Source organism: Talpa europaea (genome assembly GCF_964194135.1).
Source record: "Talpa europaea genome assembly, chromosome: 2".
Classification (NCBI taxonomy): domain Eukaryota; kingdom Metazoa; phylum Chordata; class Mammalia; order Eulipotyphla; family Talpidae; genus Talpa; species Talpa europaea.
The window spans coordinates 93,477,303-93,486,072 of record NC_140068.1 but is presented as its reverse complement, the minus strand read 5'-3'; positions in this window follow the sequence as shown (position 1 = coordinate 93,486,072).

Here is an 8,770-nt window from a genome sequence, read left to right as displayed (position 1 = left end):
CTGAGGGGAGAGCGGTGGGTGAGACAGGAGAGGTCTGCTGCACCATGTGGGTCACCTCCCTGGCCAGGGCTGGAACTTGTGCTGCAGTGGCTGCAGATAGCTTCATAGTGTTGCGCCACCAGGGAGGCCCCTCAAGATTATTTTCTTTGGGCTTCATAAGTTTAATTATGTGTCTGAGCATGGGTTGTCTGGGTTTTGTTTTTTAGAGTTTTGCTTTTCACTGAGTTTCAAGAATCTATAATTTTATGTCTTTCATCACATTTGAGATTTCTGCTATTAATTCTCCAAATATTTTCTGCATTAATTCCTTACTCCTCTCCTGGGATTCCAATGATATGAATGTCGGCCCTGCAGCCCCTAAGACTATTCATGACTTTTCAATCTTTTCTTTCTCTTTCTGTCCTTCAGATTAAATAGTTTCTCGTCATCTGTCTTCAAATTCATTGATTCCTTTTCTGTCTTGTCCATTTTATTAAGCCCATATAGTGAGTTTTTATTTCAGATATTATGGTTTGGGGTTCTACCATCTCTTTTTTGTTCTTGTATAATTTCTGTTTCTCTATTGAGACCATCATCCCCTCATTCCAAGTGTACTCTGCCATGTGGAGCATAGTTATAATACCTGTTTTAAATCCTTGATAATTCCATCTCTGAGTTATCTTGGAGCTGGCATCTTTAGATCATCTTTTTTCCCCCCACATTTTCAAAGTACAGGTTTATTAAGAAAAGGAAAAGAGAGATACCTGCATAGTCACATGTGGATGAGAGAGTTGCCTTTTGATCATCTTTTCGCTGAAAAACTGATCACTTTTTCCTAAGTCTTTTGTATTTTGAGTAATTTTATACTATATCCTGGCATTTTGAATATTATGTGTGAGATTCTGGGTCTTGCTGAAATCCTCTAGAGCAGGGGTCAGCAAACTGGTGTACAGGCCAAATCCAACCCATCTCCAGTTTTCAAAAATAAAGTTTTATTGGAACACAGCCATGCTTATTCATTTACATACTATCTGTTGCTGCCTTAGTGTTAATATCAGAGTTGAGTAATTATGATAGACTGCGTGGCCTACAAAGTCTAAAATATTTACTATCTGTCTCTTCACAGAAAAAGATTGCTCACTTCTGCTCTAGAAAACATTGGTTTGGTTTGGCTTGGTTTTAATGTAACCAATCAGTCCTGTTAGGTTCAAATTGCAAGTTCTGTCTCATCTCCTGTGAGCAGCTGTTCCAATGTCATTTCAGTTTTTTAAGTTTGCTATACTGCTTTGGGTTTGCGCTGATTCATACACAGATTTAGGGGACCCCTTTCTCTAGCTTCTCTCTTGGATTCCCCCTATACTCTCTGGCTCACAGGAGCTCCATTTCCTGGTAAGTTAGCCAGAATGAGTATTTCTCTTGCTGCCCATACAATTGCCACTACTGCTCCACAATTGAGACCTGCCCTTGGAAAGGTCTGGAAGAGAGAATATAAATTTTAATGGGATTTCCCCCCATATTCTCTGACTTGCAGTAACCAATTTTCCATTAGAGCGAAAAGATTTGTGATATAATGGGAAATACATATGTAATATGTATGTGTGTTTGCATGTGTTTGTGTGTGTATGTGTATGTGTCCATGCTCCAGTTCCTAAGACAGAGCTCCTAAATCCTTTGGAATTTTCTGAATAATAGGAACATCTTTTGTTTTAATGAGGTGACACTAGGTGGGGTCCTGCATGGTTTCAGGATGGAGGCTGGTCACCAGAAAGACCACGCCGTGATTAGAAACTTGGAAATTTAAACTGTACCCCATCCCACTACTCTCCAGGAAGGACAGAAAGGTGGAAGATTAAGTTAGGATTGACCATGCCTAGGTGATGAAGCCTCCATAAAGAAGTTCTTTCCAGAAAAATTCAGAGAGCTTCCAGGTTGATGAAGCCCTCCATGTGCACCCCAACTCCACAGGGACAGAAACTCCCGCACTTGGGACCTTCAGATCTCACTGCCTATACCTACCTCTTCTCATCATGCTGTGCCTTGTAATAAACTGGTAAATATAATTGTTTCCCTGAGTTCTATGTGCTATTAAGCAAATTATCAAACTTGAGGAAGAGGTTATGGGAACCTGCAATTTGTAGCCAATTGGTTAGACGTACAGGTGAAAACACATGGCTTGCAGCTGGCACCTGGGATGGGGGCAGTCTGTGGAACCTGAAGCTTGTGGGGTCTGCACTAACTCCAGGTAGTTAGTGTCAGAATTGAGTTGTAGGACTTCCATTTGGTATCAAAAAATTGGACAATTGGTTGGAGGGGAAATGAGGCCTTCATGTCAGAAGTGTGAGGAACAAGAGTTATTTTCTTTCAGGTTTCTCTAGCTGCCTCTGCTACCATAAAGCTCCCTAACTCTCAAATCGGAGCTGTGAGAGAAAAGAAGAAGAAATTCTGGGAAATTCAACCCATACAGATAGCTTCCTCAGACTTTGATTTCCCTCCCTAATTTACCTGCTTGTTGACTTTCCAGGGTTTCAGGGAGTTTGTCTAGAATTTTCCGTTGTAATTAGTGGCAGATAAAGATCATAGTGGGTTTACTCCATCTTGTCTAAAACCAAAAATCCAAACTTTTTGGACCACAACCTGAAAAAAAAGGCACTTTACATTGAGACCCAGTACACGCAAGCAGACATGAGCAACATTTCACAAACAGTACTTACCTTATGTATGACGGCCTCTAACCTGTTCATTGTACTCCCTTGTTTTAAAATGTTGGTCAGGACTCATTACTGAAGTGTTAACCAGAGTTTGCAAAACATAGCTTTTTTATTACTGAAATGGGAGTCATAAGGCTGTACTAGTTGAAATAAATTTAAGCACACTTCAAGAAGTCCTGAATAATAAATGCCAGAGCTGATGGTGCAATAAATTTGTGAGTCCAAAAAACGTGATGAGAATTGCATTATAAGCTTAGATTGTTGTAGAGCTCAAATTTCTACAAACACTCCCACTTGCCCCGCTTTCCCTAACCCTGGACAAAGGTGACTTTAGTTAGGGATTTTTGTGGTTTTTGTAGTTCCAAAATTGCCCACTCTGAGTGATATGTTTTAAGTTTAAATAACTCCAAGCCCAGTTTTAAGTGCTTGATGCCATGTACTACCTGCAAAATAAATAGCCCCAAACCAACTCTGCAGTGAGAGAACAAGGAGCAATTATTGATGCCTGATCCTACTGCCTTCTTTCACTCCCTCTTGTCTACCTTCTTTTTAACTCCTTCCTCCTATCTCCTTAATAAAGTCAGGTGGGTAATAAATATTTGAGCTGGATACTGATATTTTACAAATTAAAGAATGTAAGTGCTCGGGCCTCTCTGGTGGCGCAGGGGTTAAAGACAGCGCTATCAAGCTATCACCAGCTACTGCAGCATGAGTTCAGTCCCCTGCCAGCAAGTGAGTTAACCCACATGGCGCTGCAGACCTCTGCTGCTCCCCTCAGCAATGTATTTCAGTAGATCTGTCTGTTCTGCTCCCCAATCTCTCTGGTGAATCCTCTTATCCCACCCCCGCACCTCTGGCTTACACTCCAGTTCTTGTATGCCCACATAAATAAATCTTGAAAAAACAAAAAAGAATGTAGGTGGTTAAACACCCAGAGCCTCCACCAAAAAGGAATGAGATGATCTCCTGTAGTACTAATTTCAAGTACCTCCAAAACATCCACACCTTAATTACTGATCACAGGTACTTTCAGAATATAATAAACTTCATGACGCATTATAAGTACTTATAAAATATAATAAACTTGATTAAAGATATCAGAAATATCTGAGTCTATACTTGAAACCCTATGTTTACATAAAACAGCACTTAACTCACAAGTTGTCCAAAGCAGATGGTTCCTTTTCTCCTCACTCAGGGAGATAGCCATTTCACCTTAGGGACCACTGCTAGGCAGGACAGAATACAGTCCTTGGGGCTCACAGCCCTGGCTTCAGTTCTCTACACTGCCATTTACTCATTAAGTTACATTCATTCATTCATTCAGTAAAAATGTCAGAAATACAATAAAAAATAAAATATAATCCCCAAAGATCTCTTGATAAGGAGACCTTGAACAACCCAGTAATCTCAGGTTTCTTTTTTTTTTAAAGATTTATTTATTTATACAAGAACCGGGGGTACAGGCCAGATGTGCAGGAGGGTGAGAGGATTCACCAGAGACACTGCCGGGCACAGAACAGGCAGACTGATGAAATATACTGCTGAGGGGAGCAGCGGGCGAGACAGGAGAGGTCTGCTGTGCCATGTGGGATTCTCACCAGCCGGCTGAGATAGAACCAGTGCTGCAGAGGCTGTGGACAGCTTCACAGTGCGATGCTCAACTGCCTACGCCACTAGGGAGGCCCCAACCCAAGGTTTCTTATAGTAACTGGGGATGTCTTGCAGACTAGTAATGAGGATTAAGTAAAATGATATATGAAAAACATATAATAGGTATTCAACAGTGGTATTTACTAATTCATTGCAGAGCTGCCTGTGCTAGTGAAAGACTGAAAAGGACTGCATATCAACAAGGACTCATTGCTCCCTTTGTGGGAGATGCGGTCTCAGACGCAGGAGTCATCCACCACCTCTTGCTTCCCACTCACCACAGATCTGGGAGAGAAAGGCCACAGAACACTGTTTCACAGCCATGGCCTTCAAAGATACCAGAGGGCCTTCCTGGTGGCAGTGTGGTTGAGCGCCGCACTATGAAGCTGTCCACAGCCTCTGCAGTGCAGGTTCGATCCCAGCCCGCCGGGAAGAATCCCACATGGCACAGCAGACCTCTCCTGTCTCGCCTATTCTGTTCTGCCTATTCTGTTCCCCGCTCTGTCTCTGGTAATCCTCTCACCCTCCCGCACATCTGGCCTGTACCCTGGTTCTTGTATAAAAATAAATAAATCTTTAAAAAAAAAAAAAGATACCAGAAAGACAATCATGGAACCAGAGGTGGCGAGTCATTGACTTAGAATGATTCTAACCAGCTGCAATGTGAAATCTTTGGAGAAGGTGTGTGCGTCTTGATCAGAGGCGCAAAGGAAAAGAAACTCAAAGTGAAAGGACCAATACAGATGACTACCCACACTTTGAGAATCACTACAAAAAACACCCCTTGGGCGCTCCCTGGTGGCGCAACGGGTTAAGACACAACCTATGAAGCTGTCTGCAGCCTCTGCAGCATGAGTTCGATCCCCGGCCAGGGAGCAACCCACATAGCGCAGCAGACCTCTCCTGTCTGGCCTGCTGCTCCCCTCAGCAGTGTATTTCAGTCAGTTTGCCTGTTCTGTTTCCCACTGTGTCCCTGGTGAATCCTCTCACCCCCCTACCTCTGGCCTGTACCCCAGCTCTTGTATACATAAATAAATAAACCTTAAAAAAAAAATCCCTTGTAGTGAAGGGTCTAAGACTTGGGATCATTTTCAGATGAGGATGCATGAGGGACTCATTGACCTGTATGGTCCTTCTGAGATTATTAAACAGATTAGGTTGGTCAGTACTGAGAGGAGTTGAGGTTGAAGCCACCATCACAGATGGCTTAAATCAACCTTTTAAACAAACTGATAAATAACTTGTTAAAAAAAAAGGGTGGGGGAAGACCAATTGAATAAACAATGGTACATCTGCCCAGTGGAATAATATACAGCTATAAAAGGGAAGGAGGACTGTATGTATATGCTGGGAGTGTTCTCCTGGAAACATTGTTAAATAAAACAGAAAGAGTGCAGGAGGTGGGGAGGTTGAATAGTTGAAGACCTAGGAATTTTTCATGGCAAGGAAACCACTCTCTATGATACTATTATGCAAGACATTATGTACTTGCCAAAACTCATCAAACTTTACATTAGAAAGAGTGAAACTTGGGCCTCTCTGGTGGCACAAGGGGTTAAGATGCAGCACTATGAGGCTATCTGCAGCCACTGCAGCATGAGTTCGATCCCCAGCCAGGGGCTACCCACATGGCACAGCAGACCTCTCCTGACTCACCCACCGCTCCCCTCATCAGTGTATTTCAGTAGATCTGCCTGTTGTGCTCCCCACTCTGTGTCTGGTGAATCCTCTCACCCCCACCCCACACCTCTAACCTATACCCCAGTTCTTGTATGCATAAATAAATAAATCTTTAAAAAGAAATAAAAAAATAAAGAGTGAACCTTAATGTATATAGACTTTGAGAAATTATTTAGGAGGTAAAGCGATCCTAGATAGAATGTAGACTGACAGAAAAAATCAAACTGTATATGAGAAAACCCCTCTCTGAAGGGGATGGGGTAAAGGATGCGGAACTAAGTAACTTTGGGAATGAGTCAAGTCTAAGAATAAAGACAAAAGACATGCACATGAGTAGTGCCCTCTAGTTGAAAGTTGTTTTCCACAGGTGTACAGGTTAATAATTTTCTGGTCCCCAGAAAAAGGGGAGGTTCCAGGTTCCCTGCCCCACCCAAGGGGGGATGGAGCTAAGGAGAAGAGAAGAATTTGCAGAAGGGACAGAGGAAGGAAGGAATCAGGATGGAGCCAGAAGGAGATGGGGGAGGCAATGGAGCAGAGAGACATGTAAAGAAACTGCGCTTGCCTTTTGGTCGTGGACTGGGTGACACAGATGTGGGTGAGACCCTGGGGAGGATAACAATGGCAGCTTTTGGGCCTCCCCGGTGGCGCAGTTGTTGAGTGCTGGGTTGCGAAGCTGCCCGCGGCCTCTGCGGCGCCAGTTCGATCCCTGGCTGCTCCCCGGCCACTGGAGGAGGGTCCCACATGGCATGTAGACCTCTCCTGCCGCCCGCTGCTCCCCTACAGCGGTGTACTTCAGTCCTTCTGCCTGCTCTGCTCCCTGCTCTGGCTCTGGTGAATTCTCTCACCCTCCCATACTTCTGACTGTACCCAGTGCATGTATAAACAAAAACAAAACAACAAATAAATAAATAAATAAAACATGCCTCTAAAAAAAAAAAAGAAAAAAAAAAGATCAATGCCTTTAAAAAAAAAAAAACAAAAAAAACAATGGCAGCTTTTATCTTGATTTTGATTTTGCTCTTTTCCTCCCAGACTTGTATGGTTGTTTCTGATTCTTTTCTGTAGGTCCCTACTGAAAGGGTGCGTTAGACTTGGGGCAGGCTTTCGGGCCTTGCTCTGGGCCATTCCTGCTTGGGTGGACTTTTACCCCCAAGGGGATGAGTAACTTTGGGTGCTTGATTTCTTTGCCTTATCCTGTATTGTTTACTAATTGTATTAAAGTTCCTTTTCATTAAAGTCTCATATGTTGGGCCTCCCCTGGTGGTGCAGTGGTTGAGCGCTGGGTTGCGAAGCTGCCTGCAGCCTCTGCAGCGCCAGTTCGATCCCCAGCTGCCGGCGAGGGTCCCAAATGGCATGCAGACCTCTCCTGCCACAACCGCTGCTCCCCTCAGCAGTGTATTTTGTCGGTCTGTCTGTTCTACTTCCCGCTCTGGCTCTGGTGAATGCTCTCACCTTCCCGCACTTCTGACTGTACCCAGTGCTTGTATAAATAAATGAATAAATCTTTTTTTTTTTTTTTATAAATTTTATTGTTATATTCCCCATACAATTGCAGCCCCCCATTCTGACCCCAATCCCTCCCCTCCCGCCCCCGCCCCCCTAAAAGTGTCTCTGGTTCATAGTTTTTTGTTGATTTTGATTTTCACTTTCTTATAGTTATTCATTTTCCTGGTCCATTATTTAAGTTTTCTAGATTCCTGCTATGAGTGAGACCATCCGGTATTTTTCTTTTTCTTTTTGGCTTATTTCGCTGAGCATGATCCCTTCCAGCGCCATCCATGTTGCAGCAAATTGCATGTGTTTATCTTTTTTGAATGCTGAGTAATATTCCATGGTATATATGTACCACATCTTCTTGATCCAGTCATCTATTTTTGGGCATTTGGGTTGTTTCCAAAGCTTAGCTATTGTAAACAGTGCTGCTATAAACATAGGGGTGCAGGTGTTCTTTGGAATTGATGTTTCTGTGTCCTTTGGGTACATACCTAGGAGTGGAATTGCTGGGTCATATGGAAGCTCTATGTTTAGTAGGTCCAGAAATCTCCACACAGCTTTCCACAGTGGTTGGACCAGTTTGCACTCCCACCAACAGTGCAGAAGAGTTCCTTTTTCTCCACACCCTCGCCAACATTTGTTGTTGCTAGTTTTTTTAATATGTGCCATTCTCACTGGTGTAAGATGGTATCTCATGGTAGTTTTGATTTGCATTTCCCTGATGACAAGTGATGTTGAACATTTTTTCATATGCCTGTTGGCCATTTGCATTTCCTCTTCAGAGAAGTTTCTTTTAAGCTCTTCTGCCCATTTTTTGACTGGATTATTTTCTTTGTTGTTGTTGAGTCTCATCAGCTCTTTGCAGATTTTTGTGATCAGTCCTTTATCTAAATGAATAAATCTTTAAAAAAAAAAAGTCTCATATGTTTTGTGTTGATGTGGCGGACGGCAGAACCTATTTAGAGCAGGCAGGTTTTCAGGGTCTGGGGTGCCCCTCTCCCTGCCCTGTAACGAAACCACTATACTCTACATGTATACTGGAATGATGTTTAAGTAAATGGGTGGTGGGTGTTGGGAACCAGGTTTCTCATTTTGGAGTGGAAGGTTACAGACAAGCATGGGGAGAGGATGTCTATAATGATCCAGACATGAAGTGGTAATATATTAGAATTTTAATACTTCAATATGCACACGTTTGGCTTACAGATGGCGATAGACATTACCTCAGCCAGATGACCAAGATTAACATCAGTATT